The 24,000-nt window shown below is 34.9% G+C and overlaps 1 long non-coding RNA gene across 1 annotated transcript in view; it reads right to left on the reverse strand.

Moving 5' to 3' along the window:
• Positions 1-1,786: 1,786 nt before the first annotated feature.
• The window catches only part of LOC309667180, a 386,224-nt gene continuing 364,010 nt past the window's right edge, over positions 1,787-24,000 (reverse strand). Inside the window, exon 6 of the long non-coding RNA XR_014267589.1 lies at positions 1,787-13,293. This is a non-coding gene — a long non-coding RNA (uncharacterized lncRNA). The remainder of the gene's footprint in view (positions 13,294-24,000) is intronic.

Here is a 24,000-nt window from a genome sequence, read left to right on the forward strand (position 1 = left end):
CTGGTGGAGGGGACTGGTGCCTGTGTTCTGGTGGATGAGGCTGGATCTTGTCTTCCTGGTGGGCAGGACCCCATCCAGTGGTGTGTATTGGGGTGTCTGTGACCTTATTATGATTTGAGACAGTGTTTCTGCTAATGGGTGGGGTTGTGTTCCTGTCTTGCTAGTTATTTGGCATAAGGTGTCCAGCACTGTAGCTTGCTGGTCATTGAGTGGAGCTGGGTCTTAGTGTTGAGATGGAGATCTCTGGGAGAGCTTTTGCCATTTGGTATTATGTGGAGCCAGGAGGTCTCTGGTGGACCAATGTCCTGAACTTGGCTTTCTCACCTCAGAGGCTCAGGCCTGACACCAGCGACCACCAAGACCCTGTCAGCCACACGGCTTAGAAGAAAAGGGAGAAAAAGGAAGAAAGAAAGAAAAAAGAAAGAAAGAGAAGAAAGAAAGAAAGAAAGGAAGGAAGGAAGGAAGGAAGGAAGGAAGGAAGGAAGGAAGGAAGGAAGAAAAAAAATAAAATAAAGTTATTAAAATAGAAGACAAGTTTTAAAAATAAAAAAAGAAAAAAGTAATAAAAAAAAGAGAGAAAGAAAGAATAGAGCAACCAAACCAAAAAACAAATCTACCAATGGTAACAAGCAGTAAAAACTATACTAAAAAAAAAAAAAAACCAAACAAAACGGACAGTCAGAACCCTAGGACAAATGGCAAAAGCAAAGCTATACCGACAAAATCACACAAAGAAGCATACACATACACCCTCAAAAAAAGAGAAAAAGGGGAAAAAATAGAGAAATATATATATATATATATAAAATTAAAAAAGGAAGAGAGCAACCAAATCAATAAACAAATCTACCAACGATAATAAGCTCTAAATACTAAACTGAGATAAACATAAAACCAGAAACAAATTTGATGCAGAAAGCAAACCCCAGGTCTACAATTGCTCCCAATGTCCACTGCCTCAGTTTTGGGATGATTCCTTGTCTACTCAGGTATTACAGAGATGCAGGGTACATCAAGTTGATTGTGGAGATTTAATCTGCTGCTCCTGACGCTGCTGGGAGAAATTTCCCTTTCTCTTCTTTGTTCACACAGCTCCTGGGGTTCAGCTTTGGATTTGGCCCCGCCTCTGTGTGTAGGTCGCCTGAGAGCATCTGTTCTTTGCTCAGACAGGACTGGGTTAAAGTAGCATCTGATTAGGGGGCTCTGGCTCACTCAGGCTGGGGGGAAAGAGGGGTATGGAATGCGGGGCGCGCCTGCAGCGGCAGAGGCCAGCGTGACGTTGCAACGGCCTGAGGCGTGCCATGTATTCTCCCTGGGAAGCTGTCTCTGGATCACAGGACCCTGTCAGTGGCGGGCTGCACAGGCTCCCGGGAGGGGAGGTGTGTATAGTGACCTGTGCTTACACACAGGCTTCTTGGTGGCTGCAGCAGCAGCCTTAGCATCTCATGCCCGTTTCTGCTGTTCACACTGGTAGCCACGGCTCGCGCCCATCTCTGGAGCTCGTTTAGGCGGTGCTCTGAGTCCCCTCTCCTCGTGCTCCCCGAAACAATGGTCTCTTGCCTCTTAGGCAGGTCCTGAGTTTTTCCCGGACTCCCTCCCGGTTAGCTGTGGCGCATTAGCCCCCTTCAGGCTGTGTTCATGCAGCCAACCCCCGTCCTCTCCGTGGGGTCTGAACCCGAAGCCCGAGCCTCAGCTCCCAGCCCCCACCCACCCCAGTGGGTGGGCAGACAAGCCTCTCACGCTGGTGAGTGCTGGCCAGCACCAATCCTCTGTGCGGGAGTCTCTCCACTTTGCCCTCCGCACCCCTGTTGCTGAGCTCTCCTCCGTGGCTCCGAAACTTCTCCCCTCTGCCACCCGCCGTGTCCACCAGTGAAGGGGCTTCCTAGTATGTGGAAACTTTTCCTCCTTCACAGCTCCCTCCCAGAGGTGCAGGTCCCGTCCCTATTCTTTTGTCTCTGTTTTTCCTTTTTTCTTTTGCCCTACCCAAGTACGTGGGGAGTTTCTTGCCTTTTGGGAAGTCTGAGGTCTTCTGTCAGCGTTCAGTAGGTGTTCTGTAGGAGTTGTTCCACATGTAGATGTAGTTTTGATGTATTTGTGGGGAGGAAGGTGTTCTCCACGTCTTACTCCTCTACCATCTTGAAGGCTCGAAATGACTACTCTTAATTTTGCCTTCTTAATAGAATCTATTGCCATCTAATAATATAGTTATTTATTAGTGTGTGCTAATACCTCTGTTAGACTTTAAGATTTTTGATGTAAAAATCCATATCTGATTCATCTTCAAAGAATTAATGCCTAGTCCTGTTCATTTACCAGAAACTCAGTAAAAACATTGTGACATCCATTTTATGAGTATTTTTTGAGTATATCAGTCTCTTTCAAACATTTTGATCATGTCTTCTCATAAAAAAATGTGCTGTGCATACACCCATATTATATATTTAATTATTTGGAAATGAAAACATGTATTAATATACTAATACATTATACAGATTATAATACAATCAGAAAAATGTTTTAAAAATTAAAGATAAAAAATAAATATAAATGGAAGTCCTTAAATTTTTTCCTGTATCCCATTACTTTTTGCTTATGTATGTTTTGTGGGGTAAGTCTTTCTTCGGAGATCACTAACACATTATTCCCATTATAACACAAGAATTATTAACAACCTGCACTAGTACTGCTTTAATCATCCAGTGTTGTTGAGAAATGAGCATTCTGCATAGTTTACTTCCTATGTAATGGACATTTAACCCATAACAGGAAAGGAATCTGGCCAGCTGCCAAGTTGCTCATTGAATGCCTACCACATGTCAAGCATTGTGACACATCCTTTGTGTCCATAATCTCATTTGATTCTAAGAACAATCCTGCAAAGTTTAAGTTTCTTACAGATAAGAAAACAGATTTTCAGAACATTAAAATATTCATGACAGTCACAGATGAGACATAGGATCTGAATCCACATTTGTCTAAACTTATACCCTAATATACCCAGTATAAATTCTTCCTAACACACCTAGTCACAGCAACTTTTAAACTCATAGGTTTAACCTCTCTTTTAAACTCATAGGTTTAACCTCTCTTGACATTGTCCTCAGCCTGGCCCTCTGGCCTGTGCTATGGCAGTCCACACAGGCACGGAGGCTGAGGAAGGAAAGAAGCCCTAGCTCACAGACACTGATCCCCAACACTATAAGAGTATCCTAATGCCCTTTGCACTGATGAAATTTCATGTTGTCAACTCACTTTCACATCATCTGTCTCACCGTCTTATAGGTAAAATAATGCATGTGCAGATGCAACACTTCTTTTTTGAAAAATTAATTTCTGAATCAAAAATTAAAGCAGAAAAAAATCAAATAACCTTACCTTCCTGAAAATTATATTGCTGTAATTTTTCTTGTCAATGTCTATTGAGCTTTGAGCATCAGTTAAAATGGGTTTTGTTTTTGCCTATATAAACTAATAAAAATAGTCACCTTTTTGACTTTCACTTCTTCTAGGCTACTTACTTCAGATAACATGATGGAACACTTGACCATGATTGCAAAAACCTAGCACAATATTTTAAAGAACTTTATCATTAGAACACAGTACTTCAAAAAATGTAAGTCACAATTTTCTTCAAATTATACTTTTTAGCACAATTTTAGGCAGAAGCAGCATTAACTTTATATGCAAATCTTAAGAACTACAATGATATTTAAAAGCTAATGAGAATTTCTCGAGAAATATGTTCTGAAAAATATACTAGGACAAAAAAATTATACATATTACCTCACATTAGCAGAATTGTACAAATATTTAGCAGAAGAATATCATGGCTGTTCTTAGATGGGTTTATGATAATAAAATGATTTTTCACTGAGAATAACAGTAGGAGTAGAAAGAAAAAGTTAGTATTATATATTTGGAAGAGTTTGTCCCTGACATTTTATTTAAATGGTGAATTTAGCCCATATAAACAATACTCTGTTCAGACTTGGGACATTTGATTCTCTGTTACTTGCCATGATAAATTTTGGCAAATAATGGCGAATCAGGTGAGTTTCAACATTATGGAACAATTGTTTAAAAAATTCCCTGCAATTTCAAAAATTATTTTATAGCTTTATAATTTCCTATCTCCTATACTCATATTTCTCTATTGTTCATGCTACATATCAAATATTAATTAGAAATTCCAGAGAGTTTACTTACATTTTTGTTTAAAATGTTTGCTTTTTAAGTAGTACTTGGAAGAGACTGTTAACATATTGTCTCCTCACATATATTCCTCCCTCTCCTAGGAAGAGACCCCCAAGTTTGAGACGAGCACACAAATACAACTTCCTGGCTGTGTCCACAAGGGATTGGGGGTGCCATATACCTTCTTTTTTTCTCACTACTACGTGAAGTGCAGAAAAGGCAGTGAGCCATGTGTAAGAGGGACACAAGGGAGGTGGCAGACGGAAGGAGCTTCGGGTCTTGGCGCTGTAAGATTTCATTCTGGCCCTCGACCAACTCTTTTTCTTAAATGAGATAAACCTCATTCTGCTCAAGCCACTCTACTGGGGGTTTCCTATTACAGGATCTATTTTTTTTTTTTTTTTGTCCTTAAAATTACTGGCAGAGATAGAAGCAGATTTTTCAACTGAAAACCAGTTTTACTAGAACACAAGCTCACAGCAGGTAAGAGTTAAATAGATTTTTCTTACTTTAGAATACAAAACAAAAGGAACAAAAATGAAGAGCTATGTTCATACATGCATTCCAAAATTTGCCAATTAAACACATGCTTATTTGGTATTAAAAATGTCACGTTTCCTGCCATGAGTTGCAATGTAGAGATGAATAAAGCATCGTCCCTGTCCTTAAGCATATTATCGTCTAGCTGAGAGGACACACAAATTGTCAAGCATTAACTATTCATTTATTCACTTTTTCACGCATTCCAATGGTAGTGTGAGCACAGAAGTACAGAGTAAATAAAAGTGGCCCAATCCACTCTGGTAGGTGAAAAGGATATTCTTTTAGAATATAGTGCCTGGAGTGAATTTTAGAATATGAGAAAGAATTACTCAGGAACGAATGTTGAGGAGGCACAAGCAAAGAGAATTTGGGAGAGGAATCATGGCCATTTGCATTTTATCTGGATATTTATCAGCTCCTAATTGATGATTCAAGTAAGATAAGAACTGGAAAGTCTTAAGTACATTGGGAAATTAAGTGGAGCGCATGAAGGTGGGGGAAGAGCACGAAGGCAAGTGTGAGGGAATCACAAAACCAAATTGCCATAGGTTGTCTGAGGAGTAGATGGACACAAAAATAAAGAATAGACTATTTCAGGATGCTTGGTTGTGGAGAACTCACGCCTGTGCCATTCAATCTTTCAATGAAATTAGTTTGGTATTCTCAACAGTAGATGGGTTTTGTAACACAGCTTAGGTCTGCTGTTATGAATAACATTAGAACTCCAACTGGAAACTGCAATTCTTTCTTTGCAATTTTGTATTATGGCTCATTGTGGCATTATGAAGAATCTCTTCCATACTGGCAGACATGCCTCTAGAATGGTGCCACCAGAATGCAGTAATAATCTAGAAGGCTACTGACATTAGTATAACCTGGCTTGACTTTTCATTGCTGAGTTGTGCTAGTGTAGTGTGTAAATAGCACAGCACCTGGATGCTTAATAGATAGCTAAATCTGCAAACTGTTATATATAGACTAGATAAACAACAAGGTCCTACTGTATAGCACAGGAAACTATATTCAGTATCCTGTGATAAACCATAATGTAAAAGAATATAAAAAAGAATGTATATATATGTATAACAATCACTTTGCTATACAGCAGAAATTAACACAACATTGTAAATCAACTATACTTAAATGAAAAAAAAAAAAGAGAAAGAGAGCTAAATCTGAATGCTACTTCCTATTTGACTCCTCTTTTCCCTTTAGTTTCTACAGCTGTCAGTAAACTATGGCCGGCAAGTGAAATCCAACCTATAGCCTGTTTTTGTATGACTCTAAGCTGAGAAAGGTTTTTACATTTTTAAAGGACTGGAACAACAACAACAACAATATGCCACAGAGATTTATGTGGTCCACAAAGCCAGAAATATTTACTATCTGGTCATTTGCAGAAAAAGTCTATCAACTTGTGCCCTAGAAAATGATATAGAGTTATCCTACTACCTCTGCTTTCTGTCCTTTCCTTTCACAAGCTTGTCTGATTTTAAGAGGGCTTATTGTTTAATAGTCTCTAAGACTATTCTCCATTTCTAATCTGTCACTTTATTGACTGCTACTCAGTTCTTCTTGTTTTTCCTATATCACTTACCTTCCATCTTCTTTCCCTCTTGTGTCTCCTAAAATCCTTGACCTCAATATAGAGGAGCTGGGCATTTAATAACCCTACACAAAAAAGTATTTCTTGGGCTTCCCTGGTGGCGCAGTGGTTGAGAATCTGCCTGCCAATGCAGGGGACATGGGTTCGTGCCCCGGTCCGGGAAGATCCCACATGCCGCGGAGCAGCTGGGCCCTTGAGCCACAACTACTGAGCCTGCGCATCTGGAGCCTGTGCTCCCCAACAAGAGAGGCCGCGACAGTGAGAGGCCCGCGCACCGCGATGAAGAGTGGCCCCCGCTCTCTGCAACTAGAGAAAGCCCTCGCACAGAAACGAAGACATAACACAGCCAAATAAATAAATAAATAAATAAAATTTAAAAAAAAAAGTATTTCTTGTTGGTGACTAATTACAACGTATCACAAATGTAATCTTCAAGTATTCATCTTGCTTTTTACTGCTTCTTCAGGTCAAAAAAACCAACAAACGAGAAAGTTGAAAAAAATTTCCCCACATTTCACGCCTTCCTTCTTTACCTAGCTACTTCCCTCACTCCTTTTTCTTAATTTCACTTCTTTTATCTTTGACTATCATTATCCTAATTAGCTCTAGTCCACTCACTTGTTAGCAATTATTTCAACTCCATGTAATTGAAGAAATTCTTATTTTTTTTTACTTGAGTTTCTGTGCATGTGTGTTTGAAATGTCAAATGTAGTCACATACATCTCTTAGAACTTTCTAAATTATGTTTCACTTTTTAAAGGTGAATTAAAGCTACAGAAAAGTGACCTGGACATTTTCCAATATGGGTTTTCTGCTCTTTTCAGAGAGTAGGCTTGGTAACTGCCAATGATCAACATAAAAAGCTACCACAACAGTTTTCACATTCCAAATACTTACCTTAAAAATATTTAGTGGTATCTACTTCAACTTTTTTTTTTTTTTACTTGTTAATGCTCAAAAAATATGTGTGTTTTTCTCAGACCTTCCCATTGCCACAGTCTTGTATAAATGACAGGGCAATGTAGTCCTAAAAAGTCCAACACTGTAAGTGTTATGAAAAAAAGTTTGTTGTGCAATGTTCTAACTCCCACTTACTCCACATAGACAAAGACAAGTTCTCTCATTATTGAAGTACTATAGAATATATTCTGGTTATGCAAAAATAAGAACTTCAAGCCTGAATGGCAACAACATTTCTATGTAATGAGCCTGTTTACACGCACCAAATTTAAATGTCTTAGGTTTTTTACTGGTATCTTTTATAGGCTAAATCAAACCCTAAGGATGTAATCAAATTAAAAGAATTAGTACTCATTAATAAGCTGGCAGTAATATTTCATCAAAAGTTTGCTAAGTCTCTCTCTGCAAAACCAATAGATAAAAGCAGGCAGTGCATAAAAGTGTCTGTCTACTGCATTTAAACATGACGAAAATAATATTTCTTAACATTGCCAAAGAACCATCTATTTCTGAAGATCATACCAGTTCCCATTGCATAGGCCAGTAAGGGTCATTAAACACCAATGGGTCTCTGAGTCCTTCTTCAGAGTCAATGACATTGTAGACTTCACTCGGGATCTCATTTTCCTCCACACAAGGTCTGCAGGGCAAAGAAGGCAAATGAACTATGAAAAACATAATCACTGCTTTTACTGTTGCTTTTTTTGTCATAAAAATTCCATTTATTTAAATTCCATTAAAAAGCACATTTGGCTGCCAAGAGCATAAATATATACTTTTATTATACTTAGCATTTTTCATTTTCAAAAAAAATTCTAACATTTGTTTGGATAAAAATGCTAAAATATTTTCAAACTACCTGTTTTAGCTAACCACTTGCTACGTGTTTGTTGCATATAATAAATGCTGGAAAAACAAGTGATTTAGAATGCAGTTCAAACACTGTATGTATTCCCCATTATAAGTTATCAGCTTACACTGATCATTATCCTTACTACGTCATGTGCCTGCCACTATGACTTTTCCCAAAATACAGCTCTGAAGGGAGTGATTTCAATTACTTGAGCTGTAGTGGAAAACATTTTTTTAAAATCTCATTTATCTAATTGCTGTGAAGTATTTAATAAATCATTAACCGAGCAAGTGACAGTATTAGGAATTCAGAAAGGCTCTTTAACACAACGTTCTCCCTAAGACAAAACTATAACTCAGTCATTCACATTTGCCTGTGCAATTTGGAAGACTACCAAAACCAAATATTGGGGGAAATAATCAAGCAATGACATTGACAATACTGCTGTCTTAGAAATAAATTTACATTTAGTAAAATTAAAGGTAAAATTAAACTATCAAATACTAGAGTCATTCTTATTTAGGAATATATACAAGATTAAACCAAGATTATAAATTTATTAAAAATATAAAGTATATCTAATTTCATTATCGTCCCAACACTGTGCACATGGGGTGTTTGGGAATTATTTGCCAATTTATTTCCAGAGTATTGAAATGGAATAGCCAAATAGCAGCATTTACATAAGAAGATATGTCTAGGAATGCTCTCTACAACATCATTTGCAAAAATAATAAGCTGGAAACAACTTAAATGTCCATCAATATGAAATTGTTCAAAAATCATGTTATATTCACATAATGAAATACTATTTAGCAGTGAAAACAAACTTGATCTATAGATATCAACTGGATCCATTTGGATAAATTTCAAGAATTGTAAGGAGAGGACAGAAGAATATGTATGCTATGCTATTTATATAAAGTTTTAAATCATCCCAAAACAAGTTTTTAAATCATTTTAAATTACATATATATATATATAAAATATACACACACACATATATATAGTATTTGAATCTAAACATACTTAGGAGACTCCTCTGAAGAGGGCAAGGAGGGGACTAGTTTTAAGGGAGTGGCACACAAGGAATTAAACTCTAGTGATTTACTTCTTTAAAAAACCTGGAGCAATTATGACAAAATTATGAGTTTAACAAATATAGATGGTGTGTATCTGTTATACATTATATTGGTGTGCATATTTTATGTGTATTTGGAATATGTTATAATGAAACAAAACACACATACACAAACAAAATTAGTGAGACCTAGCTGTTATATTAATGAGCCAAAAAATGGCTTCTGTACATTGGCCCTATGCTGTCTATTTCTTCACAGCAGCTCGGGACTGTAGCTCCAAAGCCCACCAAAAAAATCCCAAATTTTTACACATTCAGTTGATTTAAATGTAGCCCAAATAAGCAGGTTTTAGCTTTTTAGAGCCTTCCTGCTTTGCATACCACACAAAACTGCACCCAAGATCTGTTAATCATAGATCAGATAAATTCTGTGGCTATAAAAGAAAGACCCCAAACTGCTGCTACCCTTCAGAGCTCTCTGAACCAGAGACTCTCAATCATGCTGCTCAGCAACATCATCTAGACAGGTAATCCCCTTTCTGATCCTTCTCTGATTCCCCTTGCCCTCCTCCTCTTTTAGGTATAGTCCCCCCGCCATTGCCTCTGGAAGGTCTCCTGCTGTGAGGAGTGCAAGCCTGTCAAAGCACTGCCCAAATAAAACTCACTGTGTGCTACTGCCACCTCATGGTCATATCTGTTTCTTTGATCAGCCCCCAGATCCCTCGAACTCAATACACCAGGGAAAAGAACTGGAAAATGTATCAGAATAATTCTAGATTCTATTCTCCACCTTGACCCTTTCAGTAGTTAGAAGGGTTCAAATAACATTAATGTAGCTAAACATGTCCAGTCTTTGATAAGAAGAGGATCATTATTTCTCCAGGAATAGTTTTTAGCTGTGAGTTTTTAGAAACTTTTTGGATGGCTATTTAAGGGACTGAAAGATTGTAGCACGGAGCATGGTGTTCACAGGGCCGCACGGCATCCTCTCAGCCTGCCCTGCTGCTTGCACTGTGAAGCCCTCCTCCCTATGTCATTGTGATGACCACAAGGCCTGTCAAGCATCAAAGCGACAGCATTTGAAACTTACGTAATAACAAATTTAAGTAGGAGAAGAGAAAAGGAAATTTTATCAAAGGTAAGAACTTAAAAATACTAAAGCAATGACAATAAAACTGGAATAAAAGAAAGCATAAAGCAGTAAAGTAATAAAAGTTAATAAATGGAAGTTAATCACTAAAATTAATTAAAAGTACTTAGCATAGAAAAATATGTTTATCATAATTTCATTTTCTCTTTCACTTGTATGTTCATATAAGCATAAGCATTCATGGACGAACACTTAAGAAAATGTAAAACTGGGACAGGGATCAAGAAAATCTCTTTATGACCCTCTGTACCATTTGAATTTATTTTATGCCACGTGCATGTACAACCTTTACATTAACAACAATTTTAAGACAAAACAAACATCAAAATCTCCTAGATTTTCAATGGCATTTTAGAATCTATATTTTAATAAAATTTCTAGTTTTTTAAAATCTATTTATATCCAATAGAAAGTCAGTGGGCTATATATATCACAATGTCCAAAATTTTGACCTCTGCTCTATATCTTCAAAATTCTACTGCATATAATTGGAATTCAGAAGTGTAGGAATCCTATATCTTGAGACAACAAATAATAAGAATAAAATAGATTACTTCCTCCCAAGATCTGATATAAATTAACATTATAATGCAATGAATCTGAAACTACCCTTGTTTTGTTTAGCTCAAAATAAAGTGGGTGTTTTTTTCAGAAAATTATATTTTAATGTATACACTTATATCTTCATATCCCATTCAATTACTTTCTCAGGATTAACACTGAGAGAAAATCTAAATATTTGGAATCTAAACAGCTTAGCCTTGCAAAATATTTTTCTCTATACTTATATTTTAGAACATTTGCTAAATTGCAACATTTCATATCCCTCTTCCTGACTGACTCCTGAACACACTGGCCTGCACTGAGTCTGTGTGGGTGACAGTGAGATGCAATGAACAACAGGTACCTTCCCCATCTTGAATGTCCCTGAAGAGCACCTGCTGTCTTCAAAAATGATTTAAGTGACTCAGGTTTGAGGCATCCCACTGCAATGATTATATTTCTTATAACTGAAGAAAATTGTGTGAAAGCTACATCTTCTCTGTTGGATCCAAATTCACAAAACTGCATAGCTGAGATTCAGAGCCCTAAATAGGATGTCATATAGGAAAATGCCAAACTGGCTCCAAGTGACGATTCCTTTTCAATTTTTGAAAACAGTAATGTTAACCATTGCATCATTATCTATTATCCTTCTGCTAGATGTTTTATAGAAAAGCTCTATTTTGGAACTCAGTACACTATTTCACAATTCTACTAGTTTTCGTTAATCATGCATGCGTATACTCAAGCACACACACATACGTACACAGCTATTTAACAACCAAATGAAGATACAAAAAAAATTAAAAATAACTTAGCACATATACTCTTTTTATTTCTTAACAAGTTTCTTTTACTTTTTTTTAGGAAGTAAATGTGACAGATTAAAAAAAAAAAAATTGGCCCAGAGACTATCTTTGAGACAGCCATGGGAATAATCTGCTATAGAGAATGAAGCCACAGCCATGATACAGTTAGAGGTTTGGGAGCCTCGCCAAGAACAAGCTGATAGGGCCTGCAGACTAACCTCAGTTTGTGCAGTTTTCAGGCAGATAATAGCTGCATGATTAGAAGCCACTTCACTGACTCACCTGAACCCTATTTCCAGTTTTCCTTCTATGCCAACCTCACAGCATGGTTTAGAAAATATTTTTTCTTTGAAGAGATACCAACTTATTCACTATCCACCTGACAGTGTACACAAATTTGCATCCAAGCAGGATGCCCTTCTATAGGAAATTGTTAAGACTTTAAAAATTTTTAAGCAATAATGCAAGTATACTTCACTGAAAAAAATTTGTCTGAAATAATAAATATTTTTATTCTTCCCCTTTATTACATACTACAAAAACAAACAAACAAAAAACTTGTGTATTCCTTTACAAATTAGCAAATCCATGTGCTAGAACAGGGATCAATAAACTTTTTCTGTAAAGAACCAGAGAGTAAATAACTTAGACATTATGGGCCTTTATAGTCTCTATAACAACTATTCAACTCGACCATAGTAGCCAGAAAGCAGCTATAGACAATGCATAAATAACGGCCTGAATTCCAGTAAAGTTTTTTTACAAAAACAGGTGCTGGCAGGATTTGACCTTTGGCCTTCGGACCATAGTTTGTTGGCCTCGGTGTTGTTCTATAGCATGATTTTATCAATGACACAGCTGATAACTATAAAAAGCAACATCTATAAATAAGTATAAAGGAAAAATTATCCATTTCCTACTGAGGTATTTGTGTAATTTGATCTTAAACTATGGCATTAAATTCCAGAGATAAGGTTTCTGAAAAATGACAAGAATTAAACAAATACACTTCTTTTTAGTTCTTCTGCTTTTGGTCTTTCTATTTACTCTTCAAAGTTTTTGTTGTGTTTTAAAAATAGTAACCGACCATACAACTAGAAAGAGGGAAAACTAACATTTCAAAGGGCAGCACTGCTGACAATTGAGTTCTCTGCCAGGTGAAATGGGCATTGACTCATCACAAGAAAACGGAAGTGGATGTTTCCAATGAATGCCCTAGAAAGTGTGCTTTTAATGAAAGATTAGTCAATAAATGCAAAATGTACTTCTTCCAAAACTTAAGGTTCAAAGTAGAAGCTTTCTAGAAGAGATTTCTAGAATGCATCAGATATTTGTTTAGCTCCGCAAACCCATAGCACTGCCTTTATTTACCATCCATGAAGCATTCTGACAGCCAAAATGCAGTGCTTAGTAAGCATCTTACCCCAGACGGCTTGAAGATGTACAGTAGCACTGAAATTACAATATGCACCATGACTTGTTTGGTCATCCAACTTTGGGAATGGAGCACACTTGTCTCTATAATGAGCGGTCTGATGTCCCATGCAGTTTACCTGTGGTAAACAGGAGTAAACGTAACTAACCAAATGTTGGCATATTAGTGAGATGCAAACAGAAATATTTTTCTTTTTTCAAGAGGCTTTAAGCAACGAGTAGTCACCATACATAATTTACTCACGTTTGTACTTTCATGCAGAATAGTATGCATCTAAAATTTTTCAGCATAAATTAGAATTTACTCTAGGGCAATATTTTCTCAAACTCAACATCTTACTAAAAAAGCCAAAGAGTATAAGTCCAAGAACCAGATTTGTTTCACTTCTGCTTTTCTAATTACCAAAAATATCTCTTCCCTCAACTTCTTTTCCTCTAATGATTCTAAATCAACCAAATAAATACTGGAGTTTGGGTTTTTCACATAAAAAACCAGGGGTATTAACACAAATCCAAGCATTTTTTTCATGCAACCATGTGAAATTACTATTAAAAGCACTTACAAATGTCTTACCATTGTATGTCTCCATGCAAATAGAAATAACATGATTAAAACAGTCTCTAAATGTATATATGTATTATATGGCAAGATACAATTGAAATCAGGTGAAAGGAAAACTTTTAGGTAATTTCTTTAGAAAAGTCCCCTTTCCTGTGTTGCAGTTGTATATTATTCCCATCTTTGTTTTGCCCCTAATACTCTGTATTTGATAGAAAATGAAAGGGAGGCAGGCACACTGACATTCCTCTTCACGTTTCAGGGGCTTCTGGCTCTATTATGAGTGTCCAATTTGGTTGTAATATTCATTTTTAGAGATGACTATTCAAATTTTGGATTCCTAAAACTATCTCTAAAGTCCGATAAAATATGCTTCCCTTACTTTCTAAAAGATATGACATATATACACTACCAAATGTAAAATAGATAGCTAGTGGAAAGCAGCCACATAGCACAGGGAGATCAGCTCAGTGCTTTGTGACCACCTAGAGGGGTGAGATAGGGAGGGTGGGAGGGAGACACAAGAGGGAGGAGATATGGGGATATATGTATATGTATAGCTGATTCACTTTGTTATAAAGCAGAAACTAACACACCATTGTAAAGCAATTATACTCCAATAAAGATGTTAAAAAAAAAACACCAAAAAGAAAACCCAAAAAAGAATATGAAAGAAAGGTCCAACAAGTACCAGTGCCACGTTTTCAGACCTTCAGATTATTCTGGGAAAAAACCCTGTGTTGCTAATTAGAAACCATTTTCTTTCTCAAAGTTACTTTAAAACAAAATTCCTTTTTCTGGTTCTCTAAGAAAATAATAAAAAGCACAATGTTGAAAAAACAAAACACCTGGGCAAAGCCAAACCTCATAGACTACATCCAGAGTCTACTTTACATGATGCACACAATGTCCACAAATGTTGAGCCTTTTTTGAAAAGCATGTTTTTCTTTCATATAAAGATAAAAAGAAAAGCTTTTAGGTCATGGGCTATGGGGGGAAGAGATGATGTCTCCAGTGCTTTGATGTTACAAGTAGCTCTTCATTACAGAAGATTTCTGGTGGTATAATAAAGGTCCTGATAAACTGAACTTGAATATTTAATAACCAGCTTCTACATGGAAGCTTTGTGACTTTCCTGTCCTTTGCACAGCAGAGCAACCATATATGTATTATGAACAAATAACAAAGCTTTATCATTTTAGTGTAGAGATTTTAGTATTTAAAGATATGATGTTACTAAAAGGGAGAACATTATTTCTATATTTCTTAGGAAGATTTCTGTATAGAAATGCTTCTAAAACACCAATTGACAAGAAATTAGGATAAAATAACCCATTTGTAGTTAAATGCAACATATAAAAATCAGTTTCAAACTTTTATGCATTGTATGTAAACAGAAATTATAGCCAATTGAATGACACTCAAAACTCAGATGCGTCACCCTGTGTTAGTTTAGAAGTAAAAGGTAAATCTAGGTGAAGTTTTACAACTTACATGTAAACAAGCTGCCTGAGTTTTAAACTTTGGCATTCTGGACGTAAGAGTTATTTAAAGAAAAAAATTGTCAGGTCTCTTTTAGGAAAATAATACTTTTGATAAAATTCTGTATATATGATGAAAAATCAAAAAGCTAATACAACTATAAATGAGAGATTATAACATCCATATAAAGAGGTACCACCACAAATCATCGCTCTTTGGCAAACTCCCTTCAAGACCTCTCTCTGTGCATAGATAGATGTGGGCGTGTATAGATCAAGTATATATAGATATGGGTATAGATAAATTGGGCATACGTACATAGGGGAATATATAGGCATATACAGATATGGGCATATACAGATCAATATAAACATCTCCTAATTAAAGTCATATCAGTATACACAGTACTATGTGACCTGCTCTTTTTCTTACTAAGAAAAATGTCATCTTTCCAAGTCAATAAAAATACATTTTTAACACTTGATACAGCATTCATTTATACCAAGACTTGCTTTTGCAATTTCTTGGTGGTGGACACTTAGTCATCATCTTTTTGTAGCACAACAATAAAATGTTATTTATGTATTGGTTGATTTATAGTGCATCTCTTTCCAAAAAGAATTTATGGTGGCTTACAGTATAAATATAAGAAAATAAAGAAAATATGATTTAGCACCAAACAAACCAAAAATAAACAAATAAAACAGGAACCAACAAATGAAAACAAGAGAAAAATATGATTCTCCTGGTAAGCGAAGTTTTGAATAAAAGTCCTTACTTCAGGGTATCAAAATTTATCACTAAAATACCTATGGTGAAAATACAAAAGGAAACTAAATGCTAAAAACATGAATCAACAGCCCATTGTCCGAATCTAGGAAGAATCTCTACTAACTTCAAAAGTAACTGAATTAGATCATGAAAAACAATGGCTCACAATTATCACCACAAGTGACATAAGAAGCAACAGATATTCTGACCATAAAGAAGAGAAAACAACATGTTAGTTTTTGCAATAGAATATCTCTGCAAAGAAACACAGCAAACTGGTACAGTGATTGTCTTTAGCTGGGGCAAGTGGAGAACACTGGGAATCAGGAAGAAGGGCATTTACATTCATGTCCTTTCATGTCCTTTGTACTTCTACCACACACAAAAAATGTATTTTCTCACCAAAAAATTAGTTATAATGTCTAAAAATTATTAAGCCAAATACAGAAAAATTCAGGTTATAAAACTATAAGTAATTAATATCCCAAATTTAAGGAAAGTAACCATATATGCATTTGAATGAGTGGATGATGGGTGGGATTATTATTAATTTTCTTCTTCCTCCTTTCTAGATTTTCTTCCACTCTTCTACCATAAACATATTATTGTTGTATAAGCAGAAAAATTCATACTTAAAAATAACTACAACTAAAACTATGAAAAAATAATTAAAAAACCCACTAAATGTAAAAACTTATTAATTCAATCAAAATTATATTCAAAGAGGGAATTCCCTGATAGTCCAGTGGTTAGGACTTGGTACTTTCACTGACGTGGCCCTGGGTTCAATCCCTGGTCGGGGAACTAAGATCCCGCAAACCTAGCAACACGGAAAAAAAAAAAAAAAAAAAAGGGAGACTTATAAACTATAGTTCATTCATTTTCATTATTTCTTTAAAAGAAAAGGTACAAAAATAAATGAAGTCAACTTGAAGAGTTAGCCAAAGAATTTAAAATACCAGTGTAAAACCAGGCAAAGGAAATAATATAATATATAAGAAGAAATTCAAAAAAGACAACCATTAAGGAAAAAATCTAAGATATCTTTTAAAACATTACAAAAGCCCTTAACAATTATAATTAAGAAAAAAGTGAAACCTAAAAGAAAGGATAAATGTACAAAGAAAGTAAAATCTCTGCTAACGGATCTTTGAATTCATCTCCCCTGTTTCCCTTTGTCCATTCCCCCATACTGGTTTCCTTGCTTTCTCACACATGCCAAGCACATGCTTGCATTCACACTTGATGTTCCCCCTACCTAAAATTCTTTCCCCAGACATAAGCACAATTCACGTCCTCAAGCACTTTAGGTCATTATTCAAATTCACCTTTCAGTGAGGAATTGCCTATTAAAGATATATATTTATATTTATGTTTATGTTTACGTTTATACATACACCACATAAACACACATTTTTGTATAGTTGAATAGAAAAGATAATATATTTGATATATAGATTTTTTTTAATCTGTGAGATTTTTAAAGGTGAGTTTATCACATAAATACTCTTTCATACATACTCTTTTCCTTAACAATATATAAGAAAAACCTTTAGAAGACACTAAACATTTTTGTAAAATACTAATTTTTAACAACTGTGGTATCCAATAGATGGATATAACATAATACATTTAAAAATTAACAGTCTGAACTTTTATTAGTTTTCTATTTTTTATTGAAATAAAATATGAAAGAAACATTTTTATGAATTTATTAAAAATTTAGTGATTACCCATAATGAGCTAGAAACATTGCTTCAGCACAAAGGAGAAGAGGCAAGAACAAAGATGTAGTCCCTGCCTCAAAGAGCTTAAAATATATGTAAGAGGAGAAGATGGCAATGATGCAGATAAAGATGAAAAAAAACCCCACATAATTATAACTGTGATATAGTGCATCATGGGAAGAACTGGGTAAGAGTATCAACTGCTACTGGATACTGAGGGAAAATCATGCTGAGGAAGCAACATTTCAAGGGAGACCTGAAGGGTGCCCAACTAATGAGAGTGTTCTAGGCAAAGGATCTGTGTACTGAGCATCTCTGTGCATTGCATAAAATCTTCTTGCAAGTCTGTATTTCCTTATGATAAATAACCAGACATTAAATCACCAGATCAATGGGCATGGCTATTTTTATAGTTTTTGATACATACAATCTAATTTCCCAACATTGAGTTTGTTTCAAGATATAACCCCACCAGCAGAGTATGAAAGTATCTATTTTACTGTTCCCTCGCCAGCACTGGGTATTGTGTTTTAACCTTGATTTTTAAATTACACTATGAGAATATAATTATTTTTGAAAAATAATAAAATATGTATAAGTGTTAAAAATGACTAATGAGCTTACGGCTCTCAAATTTCCACCATCTAGTAATTACTACTTTGAACATTTTACTGTATATTCAAGACAGTCCTCTATATAGATATACATATTTGAAAGGTATTATTGCCCTTGTATTGTGGTGGTTTTCCACTTAATATACTAGAAGCTTTTCCTAGATTTATAACTGTGCATCAACATTTTCAGCTTCATATGCTTACTACAGTAAGTTTAGCCAGTACCACATTGTTATTTTTCTGGAATTTCACTATTAAGTCTCTAAGTGTAGATTTTTAAAAAATACTTGTTTATCTTGCCTGTGGCTTTTTGAGGTTCTTAAATCAGTGGATCGATGTGTTTCAGTGGTTCTTAGACGTTGTTGGTCATTGTCATTTCAAAATTGTCTCTGCATAATTTTCTCTCTTTTCTGCTGGGATGCAGATTAAACATGCTAACTAAGTCCTCTTGTCAGGTTCTCTAGCTCTCTTACTATTTTCTGAATTTTCTATATTTTTCTCTCTCTACATTTCATTCTGCATAGTTTCTAATGACCTACTCTGAAGTTCAGAATATATCAAACATACATAATTTGCTTGTAAACCCATCTTTTGAGTTCTTAACATCGACTCAGATTTTAGTTGTTATAATTTCAGGTGGGCTTTTTTGCATAATTATATCACTTTTTATAGTTTTCAGATTTTACTGAAATTTGTAAGCTTAGCCTTTATTTCCACTAACATGGAAAAAATAATTGTTTCATATTTCTAATATCTGGAGTGCAGAGGTCTGTTTTTGTTCTTTGCTCTTTCTGTTGATTGTGGCTGATGCTGTCTCGATTCATTTTATACCTCCTTATCTTTGGTTGTTTGCTAAATGTTTATTTGAAAACCTACATTTATAATGAATTTGAGACCCAGGAAATTATATATTCCGTCAGAGGGAAACTTCATTTCCTTCTGCCAGTCATGTAAGGGTGGTAGCCATCTGAGACCGAGGCTTAAGGTTTTGGGACCATGTGGATAACCGCTCAGAGTACATTTCATGTTCCCTATCCCCAAGGGGACAGCCTGTCAGGGATCCAGGCCAGAGTAGGGGTAGTTCCCTTTGATAAGGACTGAACTTCAATATCTGCTTCACACTCTACCAAAATTCCAGCTTTACAACTTAGGTATAGCCGAAGACTGACTGGGACATACCGCTTTAAAATCTATTGTTTTCTCTGTTCTTTGTCTGGTATTTTCTTACCATCTTATTAACTATACGATCCATTTCGGAAGATGTTTTGCATTGCTTCCAGTTTTTTTTTTTTTTAGGGTGAATTGGGCTACATTATCAATTCATCATTATAAGAAACGGAAGTCCCCTACACTTAATTCCAATTTGTTTGAAATTTACTTCTGTAACAGAGAAGAACAAACCTGACTACTATTGAATCTATTCCTTTAGCTTTAAACTCTGTGCTCTGTTGCCTGTGGTTAGTCATGATGGCTCTGACCTTTTGTAAAAGAATGTTGCCTAGAGCCTGAAATATACAAGATAGCCCATACTCAAGGCTCTGACCTTTAAAGGTATAACACTTTTCCATTCATAAAAACATAAAAAGTTGCAGAACAGAGAATAACATTTGTCTTGTCGGAGGTTTATAGGAACACTGTGACCAGATCTAGCTGGACAGCTAGCTTCAAGAGCAAAGGATTCGGGGACCAAGAAATTTGGCAAAAAAACCAGCCACAAACCCTTCCCTTTTGGTATAAAAGAAGCCTGAAAAATACAACTAACTATGACATATGAGTATAACAAATTACTAGATTAAAAAAAAAAAAAAAAAAGAAGCCTGAATTCTAACTTGGGTAAGATGGTTCTTTGGGACACTAGTCCACTATCTTCTCGGTCTGCTGGCTTTCTGAATAAAGTCGCTATTCCTTGCCCCAAAAATTCACCTCTTGATTTTTTTTGGCCTGTTGTGTGGCGATCAGTACAAGCTTGGACTCAGTAACATTCCCACTTGTAGTTGTTGTTTTACTCTGCAGATGATGTCATCATGAACATTGCTTTAAATACACTTAGTGTTCCTCTGGGTATTTCTTTATATTTCTACAAATAAATTGTTATGTTCAAATAGTATGTATTTTAAGGCTTTGACATGTATCACCAATTTACCCTCCAGAAAGAATCTGTTTATTCTCTCTTTAGTTTTTCATCAGAAAGTCAATTCCTCCCAGCTCCCCTCTCCATCCCGCATTCACAGACATTTACACATATAAGCAGGTAATGATTTTTCATTTTTGGCAGCTTGATAGGTATATAAATATAAATGTATACTTTCTTTTGAAGTGTTTATTTCTTTCACTTCTAGTGAGACTAAGCATATGTTCATGCTTATTGAACATTTGTAGTTCTTCATTTGTGTATTACTTAATCAAATTTTCTGAATCATACAAGGGTAGTCAATAGACAATTTTATTCTTATTTGTACTATTACAGATTAGGAGATACAATTACAATGTAATTACATAAAAAGGTAAATTTTAAAGTAAATAAAGTAAATGTAGTCATAATGAATGATTCCAATGATATGACATTCTGGAAAAGGCAAAACTATGGAGACAATAGAAAGATCAGTGGTTGCCAGGGCCAGGGACTAAGAGGGAGGGAGGGACAAATAGGCAGAGCACAGAGGACTTTTAGGGCAGTAAAAATACTCTGTATGATAATAGTGGATACATGTCATTAAACATTTGTCCAAACCCATAGAATGTACAACACCAAGAGTGAGCCCTCATGCAGACTATGGACTTTGGGTAATTATGATGTGTCAGTATAGGTTCATCAATTGTAACAAATGTACTGCTCTGGTGGGAGAAGTCAGTAACAGTGAAGGCTATGCATATGTGGGTGTAGATGGGAAATCACTATACCTTCCCTTCAATTTTGCTATGAATCTACAACTATAAAAAATAGTCTATTAAAAATAATAAAAAATAAAACTTAAAAAATAAATGTAGTCAATAAAAGAAAAATAACATGAAAATCTGAGGCTTTAAATAAAGCAAAGTAAGACCAGAATTAACTATTTAATGCAAGAATCAGCAAACTTGCAGCCTACTTTTATTAATAAAGCCTTACTGGAATACAACCATACACATTCATTTATGTATTGTCAGTGTCTGCTTTCACACTACAATGCCAGAGCTGAGAAGTTGCCACAGACACTGTACTGCCAGCAATGCCTAAATACATGAATCAAGAATGACTGGTCTTCGACAAGGGGTTAATATCTAAAATATACAAATAGCTTATACAACTCAATATCAATAAAAACAAACAATCTAATCAAAAATGGGCAGAAGACCTAATAGACATTTCTCCAAAGAAGACATACAGATGGCCAACAGGCACATAAAAAGGTGCTCAACATCACTAATTATTAGAGAAATTAAAATCAAAACCACAATGAGGTATCACCTCAAACCAGAGGTCAGAATGGCTATCATCAAGATGTTTACAAATAATAAATGCTGGAGAGGCTGTGGAGAAAGGGGAACCCTCCTACACTGTTGGTGGGAATGTAAATCGGTCTAGATACTATGGAAAACAGTATGGAGGTTCCTTAAAAAAACTAAACATAGAGCTACCATATGATCCAGCAATCCTACTCCTGGGCATATATGCAGAAAAGACGAAAACTCTAATTCAAAAAGATAAATGCATCCCAGTGTTCATAGCAGCACTATTTACGATAGCCAAGACATGGAAGCAACCTAAATGTCCATCGACAGATGAATGGGTAAAGACAGTGTGGTATATATGTACAATAGAACATTACTCAGCCATAAAAAAGAATAAAATATTGCCATTTTCAGCAACATGGATGGACCTACAGAATAGTAAGTCAGAGAGAGAAAGACAAATATTATATGATATCACTTATATGTGGAATCTAAAAAATAATACAAATGAATTTATTTACGGAACAGAAACAGACTCACAGACATAGAAAACAAACTTATGGTTACCAAAAGGGAGGGGGGAGAGATAAATTAGGAGTATGGGATTAACAGATACACACTACTATATATAAAATAGATAAACAACAAGAATTTACTGTACAGCACAGGGAACCCTAGTCAATATCTTGTAATAACCTATAATGGAAAAGAATCTGAAAAAAATACATGTATATATAACTCAATCATTTTGCTGTATACCTGAAACTAACACAATATTGTAAATCAACCATACTTCAATTAAAAAAAAAAAAAAAGAGTGACTGGTCTAAATTCCTCCTAAATGTGAAACACTAGCAACGTGCATACTGAACTCCATCACAACCCTCACCATTAATATTACCATTAATCTGGATAGTATTTAACATTGCTCTATAATTACATATGAAAGGTAAATAAGCAATGTAACTGTTGAAGAGAAGAACAACACTCTTGTTTGCATCAAATATGAAAACACAAGAGAAAATAAGAAAAAATGCTGAATTAGTAACATAATTCTGTCATTGAGTAGATATCTATATAAACAAAATCCCACAGCTTTCCTCTACTTTATCCTTAACCAGTTAGAAGATGAAAATGGGGAAATGCTCTTTTTAATAGCCATAAACACATAGGCTATTTTTCAAAAACACTCTAAGGAAATCTGTAGTTTCTTTACAAATAAAACTTCAAAATGAATAAAGAGACACACCAAGTTTTAGACTGTGGAAACCTTAATATCACCAAAACAGCAATTCTTTCTAAGAACACTGAGGTGTTAAAAACAATTTCAGATTTTTAAAAAATGATTTTTAAAAAACCAATCATTTTATTACCTGACAGATGAATTTAAATTTTATCTGCACAAATGCACAGGTTTGAAAGCTAACAAAAAACTAAATTTTTCGTTTTCATCTTGCAATTACTTCCTTGAGATTATAGACATATAACATTTTTGCCAACGTGATTTATTAGCACTTATTTGTTTGTTTAAAAAATATTCATAAGAGCCTAATATGTGTCTGACATTGTATTTAGTAAATTCACAAACTGTGTAATTTTGGCTATTTTTCATTCACTGCTGAGCTTGGTTAATCAACATTAAATATAAACATTTGTTCATTAAAAATAAAACATACTATATATAAAATAGCTAACTAATTAGAAACTGTGGTATAGCGCAAGGAACTCTATTCAGTACTCTATAATGGCCTATATGGGAAAAGAATCTAAAAAAGAGTGAATGTATGTATATGTATAACTGATTCACTGTACACCCAAAACTAACACAAACTAACGCACATTTTAAATCAACTATACTCCAATAAAAATTTTAAAATAAAATAAAAAATAAGAAAAATTAGATGTGTCACAGTTAACATCTAGAAACTCTACTAGTTCTATAAAATTACCAGGAATTTTAAATAATGACTACTAAGTATTATCAGTTATTAATGGTGATAAATAATTATCATTAATTCCTAATTTCTAAGAAATAATCAAGTTGTAAATAACCTAAATATTATCTCAGCTGAAACATATTTGAAGATTTCATTGAAATTAATACGTTTCTTAATTTAACATATTCCCATTGCAGAATTATGTATTGTATATGTATAGGATGATGCACAGTATATATTTATTTTATTATCTCCTCATAAGTCATCCCCTTCCCCCAGTTCCTTTTCAGTTGTTACTCTTTT

The sequence above is a fragment of the Balaenoptera physalus genome (genome assembly GCF_965194825.1).
Source record: "Balaenoptera physalus genome assembly, chromosome: 9".
NCBI lineage: Eukaryota > Metazoa > Chordata > Mammalia > Artiodactyla > Balaenopteridae > Balaenoptera > Balaenoptera physalus.